Source organism: Mesoplodon bidens (assembly GCF_964165515.1).
Source record: "Mesoplodon bidens genome assembly, chromosome: 19".
Lineage (NCBI taxonomy): Eukaryota > Metazoa > Chordata > Mammalia > Artiodactyla > Ziphiidae > Mesoplodon > Mesoplodon bidens.
This window is the reverse complement of record NC_138179.1, coordinates 39083913-39098148: the sequence shown is the minus strand read 5'-3', so window position 1 is coordinate 39098148 and position 14236 is coordinate 39083913. Positions and strand designations below refer to the sequence as shown.

Genomic DNA, 14236 nt, shown 5'->3' with positions numbered 1-14236 from the left:
CAGGGCCCTCAAAGCTGAGCTAGCCCTGGAGGGTCAGAGACAGACAGTGGTGCTGGGAGCAGCACCGCAGTGCAGCGACATTTGGTTTTTGGCAGCCAACTGAAATGGGATCCTGAGAGGCCGAATGCACTTCTGCCTAAGGCACCCTGGCCCTGTTTACAAGTACAGCTCAAGGTCCCCATGACATCTCATGCCAGCAGGGGCTGGATGAGGCAGTCACCACACAGGGAAAGGCACCAGGAGCCAGATGGGGATTATGCTTAACTCCTTCTGCCAGCATTACAGGAGTGAAATAACTCTGCGGCCGGATGGAACCACAGCAGTTCCAAAAGGGCAGCCAGGAGCATGACATTTTTCTAAGAGTCTCTGTTTTCCCATCACTCCATACATGGGATTCTGGGAGAGAGTTGTCCTTAGCTGTCTGATCTGAAACCAGCAGCTGTATCCTTAAAGGGCCAAGTCCACTCCCTGCCCATTGTGAAAAAAAGCACAGGCTTCAAAGCCAAACACTCGTGGGTTCAAATCCTGGCTCCATCACGTATCAAGTGCCAAATGACCTTGGCAAATCACTTGTCTCTCTGAGCCTCGGGGTCCTTGTTCATTGAATGGAAGTGATGATACCTATTTCACAGCTATGCAACAGGAATTGGTAAATACTATATGCAGGAATTAGTAAAATACTATATGCAGAGGGCCTAATACAGTATTTGGTACATGGTAGGTCTCAGTAGTCGCCATTACTATCATCTACTATCATCAGCAAACAAGAAATATGCAGAAAGAGTCACCAAAGTCAAGAACGAGAACTCAAAAGTAAGGAGAAAAAAAAGAAATAAAAGGCATAAAGATTGTAAAGAGGGAATTCCCTGGCGGGGCAGTGGTTAGGACTTGGTGCTTTCACTGCCAGGGTCTGGGTTCAATCCCTGGTCGGGAACTAAGATCCTGCAAGCTGCGGGCATGGCCAAGAAAAAAAAAAGATTGTAGAGAAATAAGTAAAACTGTCTTTATTTGCAGAAGACTTGATCAAACATGTAGAAAACCCTAAGGAATCTACAAATAAGATATTAGAACAAATAAGTGTGCAAGGTTGCATGATACAAGGTCAAAATATAAAATGCAAATATAAATTTCTATATGCTATAATGAAATATAGGAAAATAAAAATGTGTAAATATCACTTATAGTACCAAAAAAAATACTTAGAGATGACTTTAATGAAAATACACATAAGTCCTATACACTGCTGAGAGAAATTAAAGAAGACCTAAACAAAGAGAGAGCTATACCATGTTCATGGAATGGAAGACTTAATGTTAACATTAATGTTTTAATATTTAAATTAAATAATATTCATACATTTCTATTTATCAGTATTAATATTAATAGGCACCCATCAGAATGACTAAAATGAAAACGACCGACAGTACTTAGCGTTGGTGAGGATATGAACTGATAAATTGCTGGTGGGACTATAACATGGTATAACCATTTAGGAAACCATTTTGGCTGTTTCTGATAAAGTACAGGTGACTCTTTAACAAGGCGGGGGTTAGAGACACCAACCCCTGACACCACCCTCCTGCCCCCCAAGCACAGTGGAAAATCCACATGTAACTTTACAGCCAGCCCTCCAAATCTACAGTTCTGCATTTGTGGATTCAACCAACCATGGATCGTGTAGCATTCTGGTACGTATTTAATGAAAGAAATCCACATATAAGTGGACTCATGCAGTTCAAGGGTCAACTATAGACACTTAAATTACATGACCCAGTAATGGAAACATATGTCCTCAAAGAGAATTACATACAAATGTTCATAGCAATTTTATTCAAAATAGCCCCAAACTGGAAATAATCCAAATGTCCACTCAGATGAATGGATGAACACACTGTGGTAAATCCATACAATGGAATTCTACTCAGCAACAAAACAGAATAAAGTACTTTTATACACAACAATATGGCTGAATCTCAAAAACATTTGATGAGTGAAAGAAGCCACACATAGGGCTTCCCTGGTAGCGCAGTGGTTGAGAATCCACCTTCCAATGCAGGGGACATGGGTTCAAGCCCTGGTCCGGGAAGATCCCACATACCACGGAGCAACTAAGCCCATGTGCCACAACTACTGAGCCTGTGTTCTAGAGCCCGCAAGCCACAACTACTGAGCCTGCATACCACAACTGCTGAAGCCCGTGCACCTCGACCCCATGCTCCTCAACAAGAGAAGCCACCACGATGAGAAGCCCGCACACTACAACAAAGAGTAGCCCCCGCTCACCACAACTAGAGAAAGCCCATGCGCAGCAACGAAGACCCAACACAGCCAAAAAAAAAAAGCCACACACAAAAGAGTGCCTACTGTATGATTTAATTAATATAAAATTCAGAACAGGCAAAACTAATCAATAGCGGCAGCAAGCAGATCAGGGGTTGCCTGGGGGCAGGGGGAGGGAATGACTGCAAAGGGCACAGGGATCTTTTGTTTAATATCTTGACTGTGGGTGGTGACTACAGGGGTATACACATTTGTCAAAATTCTTTGAACTATATACTTAAATAGGTGCATATCATTGTATGGAAACAGAGTTGCCTCCATAGTGCTGATTTTCCAAAAGTACAGTGGAATCCGAGCTCAACTAACCTCTAAAATGCCTAGCACATTGCAAGATTTGGCAGATATAAAAGAGAAGGGATAATGAAGCAAACATTTATCCAGCACCTGTAGTGTGTTACAATAGCAGATACTTAGTAAGTATAAGGAATGGTCCTGTTTTCAAAGAAGTATAAGATGTGGTCCCTTCCCTAGAGGGATTTATAATATCGTGGTTTGGGCTATTATGAAAAGAGATAACAATTCAAGTTGGCATTGACATACTAAATGAGAAGTGTAAACGGGTGCTTAGGAGTAAGAAGAGGAAGGGCTGCCCAAGCAAGAGCCACAAGTCCCAACCCAGGCACGGGGGAAGAAATGCAGGAGCCTTTTTTTTTTTTAATTGGGGTATAATTTACAATGTTGTGCTAGTTTCAGGTGTACAGCAAACTGAATCTGTTATACATATACATATAGCCACTCTTTTTTAGCTTCTTTTCCCATACAGGCCATTAGAGTATTGATTAGTGTTCTCTGTGCCATAGAGTTGGTCCTTATTAGTTATCTGTTTTACATATAGTAGTGTGTATGTGTCAACCCAATCTCCCAATTTATCCCTCCCCCCGGGAGCCTTTTTGAAAGATAGTGATATGACCTATTTGGTTAGAGCAGAAGGCCTGAGTAGGTCAGACTGAAGAAATAAATGAAGAAATAAATGACCACATAGGACAGGGAATCAGGGGCCCTCGAAACAAAGACACCCTGAGGAGTCACTTAAGGTTTCTGAGTAGGTCCCAGGATTTTAAAAGGGTAGAGAATGGATCAGAGGGGAAAGGGAAAGAAATTACAGGCAGAAGAGTTAGAAGAAAATTACAATAACCCTGGTTTGCCATGACGGGTATCTAGACAAAGACAGCAATGAGAACGAAGGGGTCGATGCTTCCTGCTGCCAAGCTCAGAACCAACACCAAAAAGAACTAGCGTGGGGACTTCCCTGGTGGCGCAGTGGTTAAGACTCCACCCTCCGAATGCAGGGGGCCTGGGTTCGATCCCTGATCAGGGAACTAGATCCCACATGCATGCTGCAACTAAGAGTTTGCAAGCTGTAACTAAGAGATTGCAAGCCACAACTAAGGAGCCCGCCTGTTGCAACTAAGACCTGGTGCAGCCAAATAAATAAATATTTTTTAAAAAAAGAAAACAAAGAGGGCTTCCCTGGTGGCGCAGTGGTTGAGAGTCTGCCTGCCAATGCAGGGGACACGGGTTCGAGCCCTGGTCTGGGAGGATCCCACATGCCACGGAGCAACTGGGCCCGTGAGCCACATCTACTGAGCCTGCGCGTCTGGAGCCTGTGCTCCGCAACAAGAGAGGCCGTGATAGTGAGAGGCCCACGCACCGCGATGAAGAGTGGCCCCCGCTTGCCGCAACTAGAGAAAGTCCTTGCACAGAAACGAAGAACTAAGACAGACAAAAATAATAAATAAATTAATTATTTAAAAAAAGAAAACAAAGAAAAAAGAATGGGTGCCCAAGGTTCAGGTTGAGGGCGAGCTGAGGAGTTGGCTGTCCTTACCTCTTCCAACACAATATTCATTAGCTCTGCTGGTCCTCTAGGCACGCCCAACACACCAAAAACACAATTTGGTGGACTCTACTCAGCTGAAAGTGTGCTGATGGATGCATGGATATTCAGTGGGAGGGAGGTTTTCAATCACAAGTCTCGGGGTTCTATCCTTGGTGGCATCCTAGTCAATACCTTTATCAATAACTTGGGTGAGGAAACAGATGGTATGCTAATCAAATTCTTGGATAGCACAAACCTGGAAAAGAGATCAAAGTCAAGCTCCAGGAAGATCTCAACAGGCAGAAATGATGGGCCAAATCTAATAGATTCAATTTAACTGTAAGAGATTCGATATTAACTCCTGCACTTAGGTTCAAAAACTACTGTAGTAAACTATTACAAATGGCTTAATTAAAAGCATTTTCAAAATAAGTGGCATGGCCGCCCAGAGTTCACTCACATTTAGGCTGCATTAACAGATATGCCAAGTCCCCCAAAAGCCAGGGGTAAGTCTCATTCCTGTACATTTCAGAGCACACCTGAAATATTTTGTTCATTTGTGCATCACACACTTTAAGAAGGACACTGACTAAAATGGAAGGCTTCCAGAAAACAGCAACCAGGTTGGAGAAACTATCACATAAGAATTAATGGGGCTTCCCTGGTGGTGCAGTGCTTGAGAGTCCGCCTGCCGATGCAGGGGACACGGGTTCGTGCCCTGGTCTGGGAAGATCCCACATGCCGCGGAGTGGCTGGGCCTGTGAGCCATGGCCGCTGATCCTGTGCGTCCGGAGCCTGTGCTCCGCAATGGGAGAGGCCACAACAGTGAGAGGCCCATGTACCGCAAAAAAAAAAAAAAAAGAATTAATGGAAGGGACAGAAAATGCTTGGCCAGGACACCAAAAACACAGCAGGTTAGAGCAGAGACAGGAGGGCATGACGGCTGCCAGGGGAAAGAAGGGCCAGGCTTACTCTGGGAGGCTCCAAAAACAGGGACTAGATTAGAGGGAGGAAGCTATACGGAGGCCGACCAGGACCTAATATGAGCAATATCTTTTTTTTTTTTTTTTTTTTGGCTGCGTGGCTTTTGGGATCTCAGTCCCCATCAGGGATTGAACCTGTGCCATGGCAGTGAAAGTCTGGAATCCTAACCACTAGGCCACCAGGGAACTCCCAAGCAATATCTTTTATACATATTAGAACTGTATAAAAAAAATGGAAGAGGCCACCCTGAGAAGCAATGAGCTCCCCATCACTAGGGGGATCCAAGCAGAGGTGGGGAATTATGGAGCTAATAAATACATCAGGTAGCAAATAAGAAAGAGATGGCTTTTTATGGTCTCTTCTAACTCCGAGAGACTATGAAATCAAGAAATCCAGTAGCATCTACTCATGAAAAGATGCTCAACTCTATCCACAATAAGAGACATTCAAATTAGACTGCCCCAGGGGAACAAAGCTGGAATATTTTCACCACTGGACATCAAGGTTTTATAAAGCTACAGTAATTGATGCAGTGTGGTATTGGCCTGGTAATAGAGTCTAGAAATAGACCCAGACTTATGTGGTCAATTGATTTTCGAAAAAAGGTATAAAGGCAATTCAGTAGAAAAAAAGTCTCTTCAACAAATTGTGCTGGAACAATTGAATATTCAGATGCAAAAAAAAAATACCTTGTAGATATAGCTTGCACCACATACAAGAGTTAACTAAAAATGGATCATAGACCTAAATGGAAAAGTGAAACTATAAGATTTCTAGAAGAAATAATGGGAGAAAATCTTTGTAACTTTGGGTTGGATTTCTTAGAATCAATACCAAGAGCATAACCTACAAAAGAAGATATTAATAAACTGGAACTAAGTGGCTGAGGATAGGAGTGGGAAGAAGAATTTTCACTGTATATACTTTTGTGCCTTTTGATTTTCAAACCATATGAATGTACCAAATGTATCTTTAAAGAATCAGCAACCTCTCACTCCTGGGGATATATACCCACAAGAAGTGACAACAGAAACCCAAACAGATATCTGTCCTCTCATGTTCACAGCAGCACTATTCACAATAACGAAGGTAGAAGCAACCTAAGTGTCCATCAACAGATGAATGGATAAACAAAATGTGGCCTATACATACAATGGAATATTATTCAGCCTTCAAAAGGAAGACAGTTCTGACACATGCTACCACACGGATGAACTGTGAAGACCTTACGCTAAGTGAAATAAGCCAGTCACAAAAGGACAAATATTGTATGATCCTCTTATTTGAGGGTCCCAGAGCAGTCAAATTCCTAGAGACAGAAAGTAGAATGGTGGTTGCCGGGGACTAGAGGAGGGGGGAATGGGAAATTAAGTGTTTAATGGGGACATAGTTTCAGTTTGGGAAAATAAAAAAGTTCTGGAGATGGATGGTGGTGATGACTGTGTAACATTGTGAATGTACTTAATGCCACATAACTGGTTAAAATGGTAAGTTTTGTATTACGTATATTTTACCACAATAAAAAAAAATCAGCAACTTCTGGTAATTCCCTGGCAGTCCAGTGGTTAGGACTTGGCGCTTTCACTGCCAAGGCCAAGGTTCAATCCCTGGTTGGGGAACTAAGATCCCAAAAGCCACACGGTGTGGCAAAAAAAAAAAAAAAAAAAAAAAAAATCAGCAACTTCTGATTTTGCAATTGGTTCTGGCTTACATTACAAGCAATATTCACCCACTGCATTCCATGTTAACTTTAGGGATGTTTATGCTCTTTTTTTTTTCCCCAAATATTTATTTATTTATTTATTTTGGCTGCTCCTGGTCTTGACTGGGGCATGCGCACTTCTTAGTTGAGGCATGCGTGCAGGATCTAGTTCCCCGACCAGGGACTGAACCCAGGCCCCCTGCATTGGGATCGTGGAGTCCTACCCACTGGACCACCAGGGAAGTCCCTATGCTCTTTTCAATACACCTTTGAGTTTCTCTCCAGTATATATCTTTTTGCAGGTGTTTCCCAATATTTTTCTCTTCAGCTTCCTACTAAGGAAGACTGCTATCAGGAATCTCTTTTTCAAGATGATCCTGAAATTAAGAAAACTGCGTTCATATCATTACACTATTTCTCGTTTCCCAAAGGCTGCTGTGAGCCCTGAAAGGGTCTCCTTCCCTTGGGCACCCCTCATTCCCCATCACTCTAGGCCTTTGGATGCAGACATCAGGCCGGGTCTAAATCTGGTCCCTAACCTACTTGCCACGCCACGTGATCCTGTTTACTACTGGCTTGGCAACCACAGGCAAAGCTTATTATTACACGAACCCCTGGTCACCATACCACACATTTCTGGCTGGCTGGTCCCTTCGGAAGAAAAACATTCCTGCTGCAGCCACGGCTTAGCCTTTAGTTCACCTGTGTACTGTAAACAAATCTGGGCCTGCTCAGAAACCAGAGTTCAAACAATATTTTTAAAGGAGCCTATCTTTTAGGTCAAGAAAGACACTCTCGTGAAACCAACGCTGATCCAATAACCAGATAAAAAAGATTAGCACACATTGACCGGCAGAGAAGTGCCAACCACGACTGGGAACCTTCTCAATTAAACACCAGGAATGGATTTGAGAAAGGCTATTCTCAGAGCTCAAACTCGACTCAGGTGAAACCTCAAGTCAAGCCTTGGGTGTAGGTCACATTTACAATAGCGCTCCTCCCTCGCCCCATAGAAATTGTTTCCCAAGCCCAACACTGGGGAAGCAGCAGTGGGAGGAACCGAAGGATAGCGACTTTCATTTCTCCTTAGTTCTGCAGGAGTTAAGCTTTCCGAAAGGCTGCTTTTCAGCGCTTGGAGCTGGCACTCCCTAGCAACTTCTCAAAATAGAAATGTGAAGGGCTTTCTGTTTTCTTCCATCTCACCGCCCAGCCCTGGCTCTCCCGGACTAATCTTCTGATGTCGGGTCACCACAAACAAGGGGTGGGAGTGGGGGGTAGGGTAGGGGTTCAAGGGCAGTTAACTCTCAATTCTTTGGTGGCTGGTTATCCAAGGGGATGGTCTGTACTCCAACTCCCTGGCCAATGCACTTCTCCATGGTCTCCACCAGTTTCCCTGTTTGTCGTTCTGACAAAAACCAGCGAGCAAGGAAGTTACAGCTGACATGGCAGTTGAAATAAGCCTTGCAGAGTACATACAGTATGTGGATTTTACGGGAACATCTACGCAGTTCCAGTTCCAGTTACTGACAGTCTACGTTCTGATGTCTTCTGATCTTTACAGTTATTTTTTTTAAACTCCATGGATCATTTTTATTTGACTTTTTAGAAAATAAACCTTACTTGTGCCATTTAAAAAAAAATTAAAACTACCTCGTTGGATTACTAAGATCAGCTCTTCTTTTACCAAGATCACCATAAAGACATACCACCATGGTATTTCTTCTTTCTTCAGTGCTTCTTAACCTTTCTCTGCCTCTGAACTATTCTTAAACACAATCACACTCTCATTCATAGCACCTCTAATGACACTACAGTGGTTCCCCCAAACGGAGGAAGGGCTACCTTGTCCTGACTCTGCCCCTCCCTGTCTTTCCTGAGAACCACTAATTTACACCCACAAACAGAGACTACAATAAATATTAATACAAGAAATCAGCCAGTGAACTACCTGCTGGTTACTTAAAATTAAAAAATGCAAAAATATATTGAGAACCTAGTAAGTCCTAGACCCCATCCAAGGGATCCTTATATATAGACCACCTCATTTAATGCTCACAACCGCCCTGCAAAGGCTGAGAGAAGTTAGGGAACTTGGTTTTCTCAGATCACACCTAGGAAACAACCGGCTCTAGTGGATAAAGGACTCAAGAGTCTGGACTTCAGAGTTCCAGTCCTGGGACCTTGATGACCCTGGCCCTTTGCCTCTCCCAACAGTTAGTCTCCACATCCGTAAAATAAAACGTTAAAATTCCCTCCTGACTTCCATCTTCTAAGAGTACCCAGGCTTAACTGAACTGTGTCACTACAGCTGAGGTGAGGGTCTTGGATAAAGCATGAGAAAACTATCATTATCCCCAGTACACAAAATCACACACAAGAAGGAAAAGGGATTCGATACAGAGCTCCCTCCTTTTCTTCCCCAAGAGCCACACACACAAAAAAAGAGGGTGGGATGTAGCAGCGCGTGACCAAATCAATGAACACGCCAAAGTGCAGCCCGTGGTCACACACCAATGAAAGAGCAGGGTTTCCCTCGTAACTGGCACCGGGCAGGGGCTCACACAGCAGCACACGAGGGACTTTAAGAACTGGCTTCAACGGTGAGCAGCAGAGGAACGAGAGCACAGCAGAGAGATCAGTTTATAGGGTAGGAAGTAATGTTCCTCTGGTTGCTTCTAAGGAGTCTTTAAACAACTTTCTGGAAAGGCGGAAGGGGGCGGGGGCTGGTGGGGTGGGGGGGGGCAGGCAGGGCATGCTCCAAACTGCAACGTCGCTGCTCAGGGTTGAAAAGCCCCTCCGGCTCCATCCACCTGGACACAGGGGACGTGGTCAGCACGAGGGCCCGGACGGCAGCTGAGAGCGCGCGCAGGGGAGGCAACCGTCTGAATTGGGCCGGGATGGGGACTCCCAGAGACCTATAAATAAACTGAATACCAGCGCTGGAAGCCTTCTGGGCCGGGGCCCAGGCACCGCAATCCTGGGGCAGGGAGTCTTTGTTGGCGGGAGGCTTCGATTTCCGACGCGGGACCCCCAGAGGGCCAAGCCAGGGCCGAGGGCAAGTGTGAGCACCTGGGGGAAGGAAATGGCCAAGAGCTGGAGGCAAGAGCCAGTCCCTTGACTCCTCCACCGAAGGGATTCCCCCGAGACCATTACCTGGATACAGACCCCAGACTCCCCTCCCCGTGCCCAAGAATCCCGAGGACGCCGAAGGCCGAGCCCCACGCCCCTTTGCTCCCCTTGCTTCGGGCCACGGGCCTTCTAGTACTTACCGGGGCCCGGGGACCAGTCTTCCTCACCCGCGTCCTCTCCCCTCCCTGCCCCCTCCTCACTTCGCGTCCCCTCCTCCAGGGGCCGCAGCCATGTCCGTTACTGGCAACTCCAAGGGGGTTTGCCTCCTTTCTCGGACAACGGAGTCGCCGGCTCGCTAGCTAAAGTCCTGGGCGTTGATTGGTCGCAATCCGAGACGGCGGGGATTCTTGGCTTCTTATTGGCTGAGCGGAGCACTAGGCTGTAGCCACAACCTCCCCTCCGGGAGCCTGGCGGAATTAAGTGCCAAGTGATGCCGGCGGGAGAACGCGCAACCACTGTCCATCCTTTTTTTTTTTTTTCCACTGTCCATCCTTGAACGTCATGCCGTAGCGTTTTCTGATCCAGAGTTCCTGACCAGAGGTGAGGGCACGGCTTTCACCTAGGTTAGTTTTCCTATGGAATTATCCTAAAAAGATCAACGGGCCGTCCCGCCCCCCGCCTTTCCTTTTAAAATAAGCCCTTTGCAGAGCGCCTGTGTCTCCAAAGCTCCCTCCTTCTTGCTGGGAACAAATGCCTCGAGACACCTCGCTCAGAGACCTTGGAGGGAGTCCCTCTGGGACCAATACTGCTTCCAAACCAAAGCTGGAGAATCTAAGGCAATACTGCAGTTTTTCTCCTCAGCTCGGCTGAACTCTAAAGGGAAAAACAAGTTTAAAAAAAATTTTTTTCTAGATAATTAGAGAAGTCGCCTGGGAGACGTCTCTTGGGAAAACAAAGCAAGCCTGTGTCAGTATTTACTTCTGTTTTCCCAGAGATCTAAGTCTGGAGAGTTGGTTTTTTGTTTTTTAGACTGTTTATAAAACTAGAAGAAGGTCATGGCTGGTCCTGGGAAGTAAGAGCCCCTTCTCCCTGTTAATGAATTTGATTATGTAATTAAACCTCTCTTGCTTTTCAGCTGGACAAGAAGGTGCCATTTCAGTGCCTAATCTTGTATGTTTGAACTGTTTTAGCTGTTGTCTAAAACTGGTAGAATCATGTCCCTTTCCTGAATACAAAAATCTTCTGCTGTTTATCTTCGCCAATAGAAAAGTCCAAATCTCTCTACCTGACATTCAAAGCCCCTCATAAATAGACTCAGACATACATTTCCAGGCATAACTCCCCACAAACCAAATGACTCCTGCAGCCACATAGATTCACCACCATCCCCTAAATGCCTCTGGGACCCTCCCACCTCTGCTTCTTTGCCCAAGAGTTTCCCTGTGCTTTGTAGGTTCCTTCCTACCAATAAAATCAATGTTCAAATCCATACCCATCCTAAAGGTCTACCCCAAACACTACCTGCCCAAAAGCCTTCCCTGACTTTTAGTCATTGAAACTCTGTAGCACTGAGCTTTTCTTTGTGTCTCCACTGCTACCTTTACAAAAGTATGCTTTGCACAGAGTTATTTTTGTAAGACTTCAAGCAACCTGAAGGCAGCTGGCTTATCCTGGCAGTCCACACAGCACCTTATTTGGAGGCTGGTACCCTGTAAATGTTTGCTGAACTGAACTAGTCAATTGTCTGTATCTAATGTCTTTTCACTTCATCCCAGAAGGCTTATATGGCTGCATTTGGAAGGTTAGCAGGTGTAACACAGTCATCCTGCCCTGCTCCACTTTGTACCCCAGTCACCTCTGGCCATACTTGTTTCTCTGTTCTGTTGGGCTTTATGAATATCACTCAACAAATTTGAACTGAGTGCCTACCAGTTTCAGGGACTGTGCCACAGTCCTTCACTGTGCATTGACCATCCCCTCTGTCAATCCCCCCAGCTATAACACTTTGCCTAAGATGGGACTTCCCTGGCGTTCCAGTGGTTGAGACTCCTTGCTTCTACTGCAGGGGGCACAGGTTCCATCCCTGGTTAGGGAACTAGGATCCAGCATGCTGTGCAGCATGGCCTAAAAAATAAAAATTAAAAAAAAAAAAACTTTGCCTAAGAAGTAAATCAAATCACTCAATCCAAAACATACTGATACACCCACTCTAAATTCACCCTGGCTAGACTTTTTGTGGCTCTGAGGTCTCTATGGCCATGTCTTCTTGGTTGTCCAGTAACCCTAGGCAGCTGTACCAATCCTTCTTCACTTTTCTGGAGCTTTCCCTATCTCTCCCTACCAAAATGACCTTGATGGGAAGACCAAGGCCTTCCAGTGGAGATGTCTCATCCACTTTATCTGCTCCTATTCCCCTTTCAGCATTCCTCCAGGGAAGAGATACTCCTCTTCCTTTCCCCATCTGTATCCTCAATCCCTTGCCTCACCCCAGCCTACTTCCCATCTCTAGGCTTAGCTTATGCTGTTTGCGGTGCCTGAAATGCCCTTCTCCTTTCTTTCAAACTCCCGATCATCCTTTAAGATCAGATTGGCTTGTCCCTGCTCTGTAGATAACTGTATCATTTTACTTACCACATTGTTTTATATCTTTGACAGCAAAATAATATTAATAATACATTAGTATCCAAGGTCTCTTTCTCTCCTCCTGCATTCTGTCTGTGCCTGTTAGGTTGCCAGATCATTGCACAGTATCAGAAGAATAGAGGAAAGGTAGGACTGAGAAAGGCAAGCCTTGAGTGATTGGGTTTACTGTGGATACGATGCAGAGTTACCGGCAAATGAGAGCAGTTGGGTTTGAAAAGGGAGCAAGAGAAAGTGAAGAGAGAAGAGCCAGGATGGTGTGGGTTAGGGAAGAGCCGGAGGATGTTTGGAGAGAGGAAAAAGAGAAGCTTTAGAGCAGAGTGAGAAATGCCTTAGGGGAGTAGGTGGAATACCTTTCCCCTGTTAGTCTGATACTGTACAGTGAATGACCTGGGAACCTAACAGGTAAAGACAGAATCCCCCTTAGCGGAGAGGAGGAGGGAAAGAGAAATGAAGAATAGGATTTTAGGAAGGTTTCTCGTAAATCATTTATGTAATTCCCCCTTTGACATTTTACTCAAGAGACTACAATAAGATCTGAAGTTGCTTTGCAATTACTTTTTTTTTTTTTTTTGCTATACACGGGCCTCTCACTGTTGTGGCCTCTCCCGTTGTGGAGCACAGGCTCCGGACGCGCAGGCTCAGCGGCCATGGCTCACGGGCCCAGCCGCTCCACGGCAAGTGGGATCTTCCCAGACCGGGGCACGAACCCGTGTCCCCTGCATCGGCAGGCAGACTCTCAACCACTGCGCCACCTGGGAAGCCCTGCAATTACTTTTGGATCCAATTATCATTTCTTTGTATGATTCTGTATAGATACTGGACATATCCATCCCTAGGCTTTACGTATTTAATAACATTGTCTAATTATATGTCATTTCTCTTCCTGTGAGCCCCTTGTGTCCAAGGACAATGTCTTCTTCATCTTTGTGTCACTGTTGATTAACAGAGTGCCTGGCACACAGTAGGTATCTGATAAATGTTTGTTGAATAAATGAGCTGGTGCTCAATTACCCTCTCTAGCATCTTTAGTTGCTTCCTGTCCATTGGATCCTTTCCCCTAGCTATATAAACATTCATAGTTCTCATCTCTCCTTAGAACAAAAGAGGGAGGGGGAACAGTAGAGGGAAAAGAGAAGGAGAAGGAGAGAAGAAAGAAAGAGAGGAAGAAGGAGGAGGAAGAAGAAGACACCTTCAATACTAAATGGTCTGGGCTATGTGACACTCCTCTGCCATATAGCTAATGAATCAAGGAGCAAGAAGCTCCCTCTCTGTGAACCTAAAACTGCTGTAAAAGTATAAAATCTTAATAAACAATTAATTAGAAAAAAGGGGGGACTTCCCTGCCAGTCCAGTGGTTAAGACTCCGTGCTTCAACGGCAGGGGCCATGGGTTCACAGCACAGCCAAAAGAAAAAAAAAAAAGCTCCCTCTCTGTCTGTGATGTTATGTCTCAGTTAGACTAGCCAGTGTAGTAACACCTGATGACTTCACCTTAGCTACTACAGTCAACAGAGAATCACTGCTTCATTTATTATATTTTGTGGCCCTGGGGAATCTTTTAAGAGACGTAGCTGAAAAACTCAATGTCATGTGACTCTAAGAACCATGTTTCAAATGTGGTTAAATCAGCCTGGAATAAACTCCTTTAAGACTGACCAACATGGGCTTCCCTGGTGGCGC

The 14236-nt window shown here is 45.1% G+C and overlaps 1 protein-coding gene across 6 annotated transcripts in view; it reads right to left on the bottom strand.

The window, feature by feature from the left end:
- Positions 1-10242, bottom strand: part of TMEM94 (transmembrane protein 94) — a 35631-nt gene extending 25389 nt beyond the window's left edge. For 3 of the 6 annotated variants that reach the window (XM_081220608.1, XM_081220611.1, XM_081220612.1), the window contains exons 1-2: positions 10115-10241; positions 9780-9914 (exon numbers count right to left, since the gene is read on the bottom strand). The gene's annotated coding sequence lies outside the window, so the exon portion shown is untranslated. Of the gene's footprint in view, positions 1-4168; positions 4416-9779; positions 9915-10114 lie in introns of all 6 variants that reach the window. The other 3 variants (XM_081220609.1, XM_081220613.1, XM_081220610.1) reach the window with 3 other exon arrangements.
- Positions 10243-14236: the final 3994 nt, after the last annotated feature.